This window comes from Molothrus aeneus, chromosome 12 (assembly GCF_037042795.1).
Source record: "Molothrus aeneus isolate 106 chromosome 12, BPBGC_Maene_1.0, whole genome shotgun sequence".
NCBI lineage: Eukaryota > Metazoa > Chordata > Aves > Passeriformes > Icteridae > Molothrus > Molothrus aeneus.
The window spans coordinates 18,817,267-18,831,313 of NC_089657.1; the positions used below are offsets into that span (position 1 = coordinate 18,817,267).

Genomic DNA, 14,047 nt, shown 5'->3' on the forward strand with positions numbered 1-14,047 from the left:
ATTATTTATTCACACACACGGATGTGTGTAGGGTTCTGTAGGGCACAAGTGGAATGTTATAAATGGTCCTAAACCCACTAAATCCTGCAGAGGATGCCTTTGCTGTCCAAAGTACAAATTCAGGGCTCAGAAACAGAGAATTAATAGGGAAAACCTCAGAAAAGCAGTGACAAAAGCCCTCCCTGTTCCAAAGCACAACCTTCCAACATTGCTGCTCCCCAGGCAGGGCCAGGCCTGGCACTGAATGGAACTGAAACCCCTTTTCCAAAGGATCAAAGTTACCATTTCTAATTCCACAGGTACATTTTCCTTCCAAAAATGAAACCCAGAGAATGCTGAAAATTCCTCACCAAAACTATTTTTCAGTGGAATCAACACTAGCTTTTTTTATTGTGCTTTTGGTGTTTGCTCTCCAAAAAGAAATGGAAAAAAGAAGTTTTTTTTTTTTTATGTTTTGGATTAAAAGAGATATTTGTTATTAACTTCCAGCTTTCTGACAAACCAATAAAATCTATATTTACATTTCCCATCACTTCCCCTCTGCCAGCTCTGCCCTGGTTTTTTAGGGATCACACAACCACCTTTAAAAGCAGAGAACGTTCTTTAAACCAAATTTTTGGCTTTTAATGTACCAAAAAGTCAAGAATCTCCTTAATTTACAAAAAAACTCCCTTACTTTACCAAAAATCTCCCTTAATTTACCAAAAAGTCATGAAAACCTCCCTCTGGTGAGCACTGCCCATGCCCTAGCTGGTGCCCAAGGCCATGAGAAATCCCAGGTGCTGCAGGAATTTGCAGTGACCACAAGCTGAGCTTTGTCATGTTCTAGCACTTCTTGTTTTTACCCAGAGGCAGAGAGGAAAGGATCACAGCTACCAAATTTTAACAAAAAAAAAAAAAAAAAAGAAAAAAAAAAAAGAAAAAAAAAGCCTTGGCTGGGCAGATTTTATATCAGGTTTTTTATATCAGTTTTTTTATATCAGGTTTTTTATATTGGGGTTTTTTTTCCCCCAATGCTCACATCCACCACCCCTTCACTTCCTGAAATTCAGCATGTCCCCAAAAGTGACAAATATTCCACAAGATGCCCAAAATTTCCTCAGCCATTTAAAATATTTTCCATCCTAACATCGCTTTTCACTCATTTCAAGCTACTTTCTCTCTCCTTCCACCAATCCCAACCACCCTCAAGCCATTCCTCTCTTGCTGAACCCATCCATCCCACCTCACCCAGAGCCCCCATCCCATCTCACCACAATTTCCCAATCAAAGATGAATTATTTGTGACCCAGGGAAGGAGTGTGCTCTTTGTTGATGGAGTGACAAAGCTATTTTTTTTGTCTTTTCTAAAAAGAAAAAGCTTAGAAGTTGGTTTTTTTTGATCAGGTGAAAAAGGTATTTTATAAGCTTAAGGGACTTTATCTCAAACTTAAAGATAGCTAATTGGATAGAAGCGAAAAAGTCTTGTTTAAACAATTTACTAGAAAAAGAAGAGAACAAAAAAAATTAATGGCTTTTGTGAGGTGTTTTACTGAGAGCAAAGACTTCTTGCACTTAGCTTGGTTTTTTTTATTTATTTTGCTTTTTATTAAACATTTTTGTTTGCAACACTACAACAAAAGCTATCTTACTGATTTTTATGATTCTAAGGATAGCTGAGCAATCTTGAATTGTTATAGACTTCTAAAAGCTTATGAGACTTGGTTTAAAGATACAATAACACATTGTCCCCTCATAAAAGCAAGAAGCCCAGGAGTTTCTCTCCTCAATAAGGTGAAAAGCCACCTCATAAGACCTGGGGGATTTCACCTCAAACTTAAGGATGGTCAATTGAACAGGAGCCAAAATGTCCCACCCGAACAATTTACTAGAAAAAGGAGAGAAGAAAGAAACTAAAAGAAGAGAACAAAAGAACTAATGGCTTTTGTGAGGTGTTTTACCAAGAGCAAAGACCTCCTGCACCTAGCTGGGTTTTTCTCTGTTTGTTATTTTGCCTTTTATTAAACATTTTTGTTTCCAACACTACAAAACACAACAAAAGCCATCCTACTGATTTTTTATGCCTCCAAGGGTAGCTGAGCTATCTCGAATGTGTTATAGACCTCCAGACCTGGCTTAAAGAAGATATTATAACAACCCAGGCTTGAAAATTCCGTGTTTTCCTCCAGACCAGCCCCAGGACAGGCCAAGGCACACACAGCACCCAAAGATACTCAGTCATGGGATGCTGAAATCCCAAAAATTAAATGCCAGATCACAGTCTCAGGGTAGCCCCTTAACTCTCCCTGTCCTGGTTCTTTTCCTTTTGACTTTTTACTTCCTTTCTCTCGAGCTACAGGTGGTCTCAGATCCATGAACTCAGTTTTTGCTGCTCTAACTCAGTGATATTCCACCTTCTTCCCACAAAGGTGGAAAAACAGATGTCCTGGCTGTACTGCAGTTCACATCCGCCTCCTTCCAGAGCAAAGGGGAAAAAAGGCATTATTTTGGGACAGGACTGGTGGCAAAAGAGGAGGAAGTCCTAATGGTCCCAGCAGCTCTCCACTGAGATTAAATTCCCCTATAAACAAATCCCAACTCCCAAGCAAGAAAAAGAAAAAAAAAATTAGCTGTAGGTGGTGAGCTGGGCTAATTACGTAAATCAGATTATTGCCAAAAATTCTGGGCTTGTTGCTTGCAGAAGTTGGAGGAATTGAAGTGTCATGAAAATGATTGCTGGGGCTGGGCCAGCACAGGGAGAGGAGGAGTCACATCCCTGGTGGGAGGCACTGATTCGCTGCAAGGGTGACAAAGAGAGGCACAGCATGCACCAACAGGCACCAAGGCAGCGCCAGAGCAGGGCACTGAGCCTCACCAGCAACAGCTCCCGGTTCATAACCTGAATATTGAGAGTGTGGCAGCCTGGAAACGGGGCTGGGACCACCCAAATACTGAGTTTGTGTCAGCCTGGGCCATGGGGCTGTGACCACCTAAACACTGAATTTGTGTCAGCCCTGGAAACGGGGCTGGGACCACCCAAATACTGAATTTGTGTCAGCCCTGGAAACGGGGCTGTGACCACCTAAACACTGAATTTGTGTCAGCCCTGGAAACGGGGCTGTGACCACCTAAACACTGAATTTGTGTCAGCCTTGGCAGTGGGACTGTGCCATCTAAATACTGAATTTGTGTCAGCCTTGGTAGTGGGGCTGTGACCACCTAAACACTGAAATTGTGTCAGCCTTGGAAACAGGGCTGTGACCACCTAAACACTGAATTTGTGTCAGCCTTGGCAGTGGGACTGTGCCACCTAAATACTGAATTTGTGTCAGCCTTGGTGGTGGGGCTGTGACCACCTAAACACTGAATTTGTGTCAGCCTTGGCAGTGGGACTGTGCCACCTAAATACTGAATTTGTGTCAGCCTTGGTAGTGGGGCTGTGACCACCTAAACACTGAATTTGTGTCAGCCTGGGCCATGGGGCTGTGACCACCTAAATACTGAGTTTGTGTCAGCTCTGGAAACGGGGCTGTGACCACCTAAACACTGAATTTGTGTCAGCCCTGGAAACGGGGCTGTGACCACCTAAACACTGAATTTGTGTCAGCCCTGGTAGTGGGACTGTGACCACCTAAACACTGAATTTGTGTCAGCCCTGGAAACGGGGCTGTGACCACCTAAACACTGAGTTTGTGTCAGCCTTGATAGTGGGGCTGTGACCACCTAAACACTGAGTTTGTGTCACCCTGGAAACGGGGCTGTGACCACCTAAATACTGAATTTGTGTCAGCCTGGGCCATGGGGCTGTGACCACCTAAACACTGAATTTGTGTCAGCCCTGGAAATGGGGCTGTGACCACCTAAACACTGAATTTGTGTCAGCCTTGGCAGTGGGACTGTGCCACCTAAATACTGAATTTGTGTCAGCCTTGGCAGTGGGACTGTGCCACCTAAACACTGAATTTGTGTCAGCCTTGGCAGTGGGACTCTGCCACCTAAATACTGAATTTGTGTCAGCCCTGGAAACGGGGCTGTGACCACCTAAACACTGAATTTGTGTCAGCCCTGGAAACGGGGCTGTGACCACCTAAACACTGAATTTGTGTCAGCCTGGGCCATGGGGCTGTGACCACCTTAATGCTGAGTTTGTATCAGCCCTGGAAACGGGGCTGTGACCACCTAAACACTGAATTTGTGTCAGCCTTGGTGGTGGGGCTGTGACCACCTAAACACTGAGTTTGTATCAGCCCTGGAAACGGGGCTGTGACCACCTAAATGCTGAGTTTGTGTCAGCCTGGCCCATGGTGCTGGAGCCCTGGGGAGCTGATCCAGGAGCTCCCAAATCACACACTGCTGCCAGGCTGCTGGGCTGCACTTCTCTTTGATAAGATCAGCAGCAAAAAGGCTGGCTGCAAAGCATTTCACTTAATAAACTATAAACTATATAAATAAATATGTATAATATATATATATATATATATATATATATATATATATATATATATATATATATATATAAAAATATATATAATTTTTGTTTATATGTTTATTTATATATAATATATATAAATAAAATACATAAAAATAATTTATAAATATAATAAACATAAATATATATTAAATGATATAAAAGTATTTATAGATGAAATATAGAAATTCTATATTTCTATACAAATATATAAATAATATAAATTTCATATTTGTATATAAAATATATAAACAGATAAAAAGTATAATACATATTAAAAATAGAAATATATAAAACATAAAATTATAACTAACTATATAAATATAGAAAATATATATCTATCATATAAAATATAAATATAAAAACAACAACATTATAAATTATAAATTAATAATATATAAATATATAATATCAAGAATATATATAAATATAAGCTATAAAAATATTTTTTACAAAACTATAGAAATAATTTAATAAATTAAAATTCATTAGATAAAATTTTATACATTATATATAATGGTTTTTAATTTATTAATAAACTAAATTTAACAAAGAACCCAAAATCCTGAGCTGGAGACACTCTACTCTTTACCATTACCTGTCTTAGGAATCACTTTTCAGGATAAATATTGTAATATATGACTTTTAAAATACAGAAATGTTTAAAGAGTATTGCTCCTTTTTTTCTCCAGGTTCTTTATGTTGCAACTCCATAATATTGCCAAGTTTTGCAATGCCAATGCTTTTCTTAAAGGCCCATTTCTCCCATAGGCACCTGAAGATATTGCACACAATTTCTGTTTTTCAGCTTTTGAATCTAACAGATTTTATTTTTTTTAACATGCAAATGAGGCCTCAAAGTGAATCCACAAGCTCAGAACTGGAAATGAGAGATAACTTTTGAACTGAACATTTTTGAAGGCCGATCATGAAGTGCCAAAATGTTTGGGTTGGGCAGAGCACAACAACTTTTTAAAAGTGTAGATGGATAAAGGCTGTCAAAAGACATTTTCTCCTTTGGTGTCCCATCCATCAAATGCACTCAGCCATGTAGAGATCCTCTGTCTCAGAACAAATTCAGTGTCTTCAGCTTTCCCTGAAGTCACATACTTGGACATCCATAACACAATGGAACAAATTATCATATTTTTAATTCTATAGACAGACAAGAACGCGCCTAAACTGAAGCCTCGTGATCAGCATTTTGACTTCTAAAAGGTGAATTTTCCAACATTTTATCCAGGTGATAGATTAGAAATGTTGTGCATGCAGAGTTTCTATCTGCAAGGAGCCTTGCACACAGGAATCCATCCAGTTTTCACCTGGGGCAAGGATCCAGCTCTGTGGCAGCTGCAGAAATCAGGCAGGAAGATGAGATTTCCCTGCAGGCACAGAAGCCAGTCAGGTCCTGACTCTCCAAGGACCACGCCTTGCTTTCATCCACGCTCAAAATTACAAATAAAAGAACTTCTGCTCTGGATACTCCTTTCAGGCAGAACCTGTCTGACCTGTTAATGCACTGACAGTGGATTTTAAACAGCAGCAGCCTTTATTAAAGTGTTATTAAAGGAACCCTGGTGGAACACCCATCTCCTTCTCCAGACTCTGCTCAGGCTGCAGACTGGTTGGAACCCTGATTGCTGAGAATTTCAGCCTCTCTGTGCTGCCACTGACCCCCAGGAGAACACTGCACTGACCTGAGGCTGTGAAGCAGCTTCCAGAATGGAATGACAGAGCTGGGATTGTGGGTGTGGAGTTTGAATAGAAGTGTGTGATACCACAGGGTGGGAAACTCAGAGTTTAAGGGTTTAGAATACAGTAATATAAATACAGCAAGATGGAGGTTTTGGGGCAGTGGCTGGTCCTTCTTCTTTACCTCCTTCTCCATGGCTTTGGGTGGCTTTGTGTAACTGGATAAAAAAGTCCAGGTGGTTGGTTATTGGGTTAAAAGTAAAAATAATTGAGGTGTCATTTCTTAATTGGACAGTTTATCCTTAAAAGGCCTTGTAGAGAGAGAGACATGGTTCCATTTTTAGTTTGTTAAAGTGCTGCAGGACTCAGGGTTTGTGAGACTGTAACATAGATAAGAACTAACAAACATCTGAGGCCCAACAAGAAATTCCATCTCACACATTTAATCCCATCTCTGGCAAAAAAGAAGCAAAGACTCCACACAAACTCCTCTCTTTACCTTTATCTATGGGGGATATAAATTCAGATTCTCCCAGGGCCCACCAGGAAGGATTGATCTCACAAGAAAATGAAGCATGAGACAGAAGCAGCCAATTCCTGCCTGTAAGCCCAGCATTGCAGCAACCAAAACGTTGCCTTTTGGGAAAAACTGGGTGAGTTACACATCTTGGACATTCTGGGGTTCTTGTGACCCTTCACACATCTCAGTGAGCACAATCTGCTCCTTAACTTCAGCTAAAAACCCCCACAGCCTGACCTGGGGCTCAGGAAGATGCCCTTGCACAATTTCTCAGATCAATATAAGAATGAGGGCTCCACATCCCTGAAGCTCACAATAATTAGAATGAATTACTGTCCCAGGGAATGAGCCCTGGCAGGGCAGCAGCCCCAGTAAGAAATGTGCAGTGCAGATGATCCCAAGATCAAAGCTCACCTGGCAGAGCTGGCAGCAGCAGGATGCAGCCACAGAGGGAACCTGACTGTGGGTCCTATCAGACATCCCCAGACTCTCCCTGAGCACAAATCCCTCCACAGGCAGCACCAAAGGAACACAAACCAGCTGCCTGCTGATTTTCCTGAGCAAACAGCCCTCCAGCTCCAGAGCCTCTGCCTTTAGGCATGGTGCAGCACATTTGCACCAGTAAATTCTTGTCACCAATAACAAAGTGGAGATCAGCTGTGGAGCAATGCTCGCACATCACCCCTGGCAAAACTTCTGCATGAATTTTTACTTCTATGGAATGTTATGCCACCAAGAAAATCCAGCTCTGGTGAGCTGGATCCCATCTCAGCATTCCTCCTCTTTTTCCTCTGTGCACATGTGGAACATGAGTTTTTAAAATTAAAATGAAATTTCATTCAAGCTCTAAGGCTATTGTGTCCCAAGTGAGGGTCTTGTTCTCTATTATTTCAAAAGTATTTGACCTTAATAATATTTTTTACCACACCTAAAAATTAAAAAATTAAAAAAACCAAAAACCCCAAACAAGCAAACAAGCCAAAAACAAAAACAAGCCCAACCTTAAACATACTCTGTGTACATGTGGAACATGAATTTTTAAAGTTGAACCCAACCTTCCCAGCCTGGCAGTGCTGCTGCTCCCACTGCAGTCACCATTCTCAGATCATTCTTATTTACTGCTAGGCAGCAACAAAGTGGGATTTTATACCCCACTTTCTCCTCAGGTTCTCCACAAACTGAGCCCTCAGAGCTCTGTCAGCCTCACAGGTGTTGGTAAATTGTGCTGAAACTTCTCTGCAGCCAGACCAACTCCAGCCCAGAACATTTCAACATCATTTCTATTGAGCTAATTTAGATTTTATTTTATACTCCCAGACAGGCCAAGCAGCTCAGCTTAAACCCTGCTCCCTTTAGCTTTCCTCTGCTTGCTGGAAGATTGAGTTTGTGTCAGGAGTGTCTGTGCAGTGAGACAATCCCAAAGAAACCAATTAGCCACATCAGGATTCAGCAGCTGGAGTGATATCTGAGCACTGCCAGAGGTTATCAAACACCCAACAGCTTGCAAAGTTTCACAGAAAAAACCCCCCTAAAATTACTATTAAAAATACTATAAAAATACTATAAAATGCTATAAAATACGATAAAATAAAAAATAATATATTTAATAATATAAATTACTAAATTATTATTAAAATACTATACTATATTATATATATACAATACTATGTATATATACTATATGTATATATACTATATATATTATAGTACTATATTTCATATACTATACAGTAAATATATTAATATACATAATATATATACTATAATACTATATTTAGTATAATATACAGTAAATATATTAATATATAATACATTTAAAATATAAAACATACTGAGATGTATTAAATATATCACATATATTATTATACTATATACTATAATACTATATTAAATATATTAATACTATAATGCTATATTTAATATAATGCATATTAAATATATTAATATACACACATATATATTATATATGTATATATATGTATGTGTATATATATATGTATATAATATGTATGTGTATATATATTATATATATATATTATATATATAATTATTATATATATATACACACATATATATATTGATATATATATTAATCTACATGCTATAATACTATATTTAATATAATATTTAAAAATATTATCAGAAAGGGATACCAGTCATTTGGTGTGTTGCATAAGAAAGGTTGCAAATAAACCCTGCACCTTTGGGTGCCAGAGTTGAGCAGTGCTGTTTGGGATAAGCTCAGCCCAGCAGTGATGGCAGACAAGCAGGTCCCAGGGCAGGGTGTCAGCAGGTGACAGCCAGCACACACAAATCCTGACAGAAACATCCAATTCTCACCTTCACACACTCACATGTCTCCTCTAATATCCCAATTGGAAAGATTAATCTTGGTCTGATCTGACTGAACTGCAGTAGGAGCTCTGAAGATTGGGATCAATGAGAATGCTTTACATTATTAACCCTTTAATTAACTATATTAACGCTTTATATCGTTAACCATAGCAGTGAACTCTCTAAACTGGTGCTGCTGGGCCAGGAGAACTTCCCAAAGCTGTTCCCTGAATTGGTTTCCAAGGAAAATTGATAATACACAGCCTGTGACTGAGAACAAGCTGGGAGGGGATGTATTGATGGCAGCAGCATTTGTCAGCTGTTTTTTCATCCCTCACATTATTATTTCACCCCAACATTGCACAGCACAAACTGCTGCCACTGATTTAAATCACAACAGATTCAACAGCTCCTTCTCAGAACAGTGACAAACCCAAACTCAGGCTGACAAAACAATTAGGGGCTAAAATATGATTTAGCAGACTTCAAGAAATGATGTTTATTATGGCTTTTTTTTATTTATGGGCTAAAATATGATGGTAGCAAACTTCAAGAAAGGCTCTTGCAGCTCTTAAAGGAACTTTTAAGTTGTCAATTCCTTTCTCCCCAACCTCCAGCTTAATTCTCTATAGAATTCCCAATTTCCTTCTCATACATTTACTTCAGAAGCACCTGGATATTAAACATTATAAAATATTTCTATATCTAAACTCTTATGAATTATGGGCTAAAACAATGATTCAAACCATGGCAAAGAAATTGTGCTGAAAATGTTGGAGCACAGGACAGCCTTGTTCTTCCTGCAGCCCCAATTTCACCCTTTCTCACCTCTTCTTTCGTTCACTTAGTGAGTGAATTTTCCACCTTTGGAAGAGCAACTCTCAAATTGCAGAAGAACATTTCAGTTAAAGCTGACACCACAAACCTCTAACTGAAACAAAAGTACCTTCCAATTTTTTCTAGCTATTTCAACAAAATGCAAAAGAAATCCTCATTAAAAAATAAATGAACTATTGCTTAAAAGCATTCAATACATTAAATGTTTTATTACATTAATACCAATTAATTTCTGTGCAATCAAAATAATCTCAGTTACTTCACAAGTGACGTGATGTGGGTTTCCTTACAGCCACACAAAATCAAGGATTCCATTAATTAATGGAACATTAATTAAATAGCTGGCCCATGGAATTTAATTCCAGCAATAAGTTGCACACTCATTTGCAGCCTCCAACCCATTTCCCACCCACCAGGGCCTTCATAATGGCAGGTAGAAAGAAAATTAAAAATAAGACCTCAGAGAACACAGAGTAAATTGAAAGAGACCTTGAAAAAAAAAAATCCTCATTTACAGCTTCTGTTTCTCAAAGCAGGACAGGAGGAAAAGCCACAAGAAGTGGTAAAAATCCACATTTTTCTATTGTCAGCCTTCTGCCTGTTCCTAATTAATATTTGAGCATGACAGAGCAGAAAGTGGCATTAATGGGATTGCACTGGGGACAGTGGAACAGCTCATAGTGCCACTGGGCCCTGCTTCTGAAAAGGAAAAAGAAAAATAAATTTAGGGTAGAGCTGCCAGAAGATCAGACAGACACAGGCATGCAAAGCTGAGCAGGTGACCACAAAAAAGTGGGAACACATCAGAGTGCAGGCAGAGAACTCTATTCAAGTGTCTATGACAATTTTTATTTCGTTTTATTCAAGATTTTATTCCAATATCATACTGCAGTTGTCACATGGGTTTGCCAGGTTGCCTCTGCTTTACCTTTATATCTACCTATAGATGGATACATTTAATCTTGGGTCAATTTGATGGGCAAATCAAAGGGATCAATCAAAGGGATCAATCTGATGGGTAAATCAAAGGGATCAATCAAAGGGATCAATCTGATGGGCAAATCAAAGGGATCAATCAAAGGGATCAGTCTGATGGGTAAATCAAAGGGATCAATCAAAGGGATCAATCAAAGGGATCAATTTGATGGGCAAATCAAAGGGATCAATCAAAGGGATCAATCTGATGGGCAAATCAAAGGGATCAAAAAGAGGTCAATCAAAAAGGAGTCAATCAAAAAAGGGGTCAATACCTATTGGGTCATTATCAAAGGGATCAATACCTAATGGGTCAATACCTATTGGGTCATTATCAAAGGGATCAATACCTAATGGGTCAATACCTATTGGGTCATTATCAAAGGGATCAATATCTAATGGGTCAATACCTATTGGGTCATTATCAAAGGGATCAATACCTAATGGGTCAATACCTATTGGGTCATTATCAAAGGGATCAATACCTAATGGGTCAATACCTATTGGGTCATTATCAAAGGGATCAATACCTAATGGGTCAATACCTATTGGGTCATTATCAAAGGGATCAATATCTAATGGGTCAATACCTATTGGGTCATTATCAAAGGGATCAATACCTAATGGGTCAATACCTATTGGGTCATTATCAAAGGGATCAATACCTAATGGGTCAATACCTATTGGGTCATTATCAAAGGGATCAATATCTAATGGGTCAATACCTATTGGGTCATTATCAAAGGGATCAATATCTAATGGGTCAATACCTATTGGGTCATTATCAAAGGGATCAATACCTAATGGGTCAATACCTATTGGGTCATTATCAAAGGGATCAATATCTAATGGGTCAATACCTATTGGGTCATTATCAAAGGGATCAATACCTATTGGGTCAATACCTAATGGGTCGATTTAATTTTGAATTCTTGCCAAACTCCAGCCCTTAGGAGCACAGGGATTGTGTCCTGAGCCCTCAGAGCCCCAGCAGTCCTGGCTGCTCCCATCCCCTCTGTTCTGACACAGAATTCCCATTTAAATCCCACTCTCCCAGCTGGCCAAGGGGCTGTGGGGACACTTGGAAGTGCCCAAGAAATCCATGGAATTTCCTTTCCTTGCTGCTGTCAGCCCCCAGTGCAGCTGGGAGCTCTGCTGGGAGCAGGAGCCAGCCTGGCACAAGGTGCCAGTGACCTTTAAAGGCAAAACATCTGCAGGGACTCAGGGCAAGCTGAGCCACTGCTGCTCAGCACTCTGAGCTTGCCACTGACACCAGGAACTATCATTTTTAAAAATGAAATCTAAAAAAAAAATTAGATTTTTATGTACCAAATTCTTCTTGCTTTAATTTCCCAAATTCTTTTTGCTTTTTTTTAATTTCCCAAATTCTTCTTCCTTTCCACAGAAGACAACAGTGCAAAGCCCATTATTTTCCTTCACACCCAAACATGGACAAATGACATTTTTAATAAGCTGTGCACCTGTTTTATACAGCAATAAAACTCATATTCAACATATTAATAAATTATGAATAATGAAATAAAAATCTTAACAATTCACATTCAATATATGAATAATTATTGATTGATGATTCAGGACTACTATCAGCATTGATGTATTTAAAGCTAAGTAATATTCAATATACTGCTAAAATTGGAGTTCATAATTTTGGAATAAAAGAATTAATGGAGTAGGTATAAATGTAGCATAAGATTGTGTAATTATGGTAAGTACCAGCATTCTGCAATAAATATCTTGTGAAAAAATATATTCTGAAAAAAAAATATTCTGAAAAATATATATGTATATTCTGAAATACATATATACATATTCTGAAAAATATATACATATTCTGAATAATATATATATTCTGAAAAAAAATATATATTCTGAAAAATATATATATATTCTGAAAAATGTATATATATTCTGAAAAAAATATATATATATTCTGAAAAAAATATATTAAATATATATCCTGAAATTCTCCCAAAGACAGATCCTTGCACAGTAAGATCACAGATTTCAACACTGCTCAATTTGAATATATTGGAATTCCAGAGCTCTACTGGAAAACCCTCACATTGTCTGCTGAGGCAAATCTGAGGAGAAAACCAGCTGAAAGAGGTCCTTTCTAGATGTCACAATTTGGAGGTGAGTTCAAATGGGAAAGGCCAAGTTTTGCACCCAATCCTACTCCAGGCCAAGCAAGAGCAGCAGCAAGGCCAGAGCTGGGCAGAGGGAGGCAGGGATGAGCTGGGCCCTCTCTGTCAGGAGCCCCAAAAACAACAAATGAAGGCAGGAGATTTGCAGGGATGGAGCCACAGCTGGAACACACAGATGTTCTCACACAAACCAAACACAAACCTGGGCATGACCCAGAAAATAAAAAATCAAACCAAGTTAGTGCTCCTGGCATGGCTCCAGAAAAACCCCAGCGCTTGGGCTAAAATTGTTCCCTTTGAGACCAGAAATCACACAAAGGGCCATTCCTCCCCAAGTGTTCAGAATTAAATTTCATCATTCAGAATATGAGCAATAAATGTGTATCTAAAGCACATTTCTCCCAGGGCTGTGCAATTCTAATCACCCAGTACAACACTGTTGCAGGGGATGCACAAAAACACCTTGGAGGGTTCCGGGGCACCTTCCCATGAATGTGTCAGTAAACTTAAAGTCAGAACAGAAAAGGGGAAAAAAAATCAGAGGGGAGTAATAAATCACTCTTCAATTTGCTAAATAAGAAGCATTTCTCATTTTAAGCTCACGGATGGCAGAATTTTCTGTAGTGACATTGTTTACAGCTGCCCTGCAGATGTGTAGCCAGAATTCTGCTTTCTCAGGGCATTGATTTTTGAGTCAGCAGCAAAACAGGAGGTGTGAGAAATGATTTGTAGAGAATTTTTAAAGTCTGATAAAAATACTATAATATATAATATAATATACTGTAATTATGAGTATATATTAATTTTATTTATTTATTTATAAGTATTTATTACTATTACAATATACTGTAATTATAACATATTGCAATTAAGAGATAGTTAACTTCTGATTGTGATGGCGTGAATTATAACATCTGTATTGTCTCACCCTTCACATGAGACTAAAAATAGAAAAAAGATTTAAAATCAATAAATAATAAATAAATATAAAAGTTTTTCATTTATTAATTTATTTATTTTATTTATAATTTACTATTCATTTATTAAATAAATAATAAATAAGTATAAAAGTTTTTA

The 14,047-nt window shown here is 38.4% G+C and overlaps 1 protein-coding gene across 1 annotated transcript in view; it reads right to left on the reverse strand.

Annotated features, from left to right (window-relative positions):
• VGLL4 (vestigial like family member 4) overlaps positions 1-14,047 on the reverse strand; it is a 96,551-nt gene that overhangs the window by 58,249 nt on the left and 24,255 nt on the right. The gene's annotated exons all lie outside the window — the stretch shown is intronic.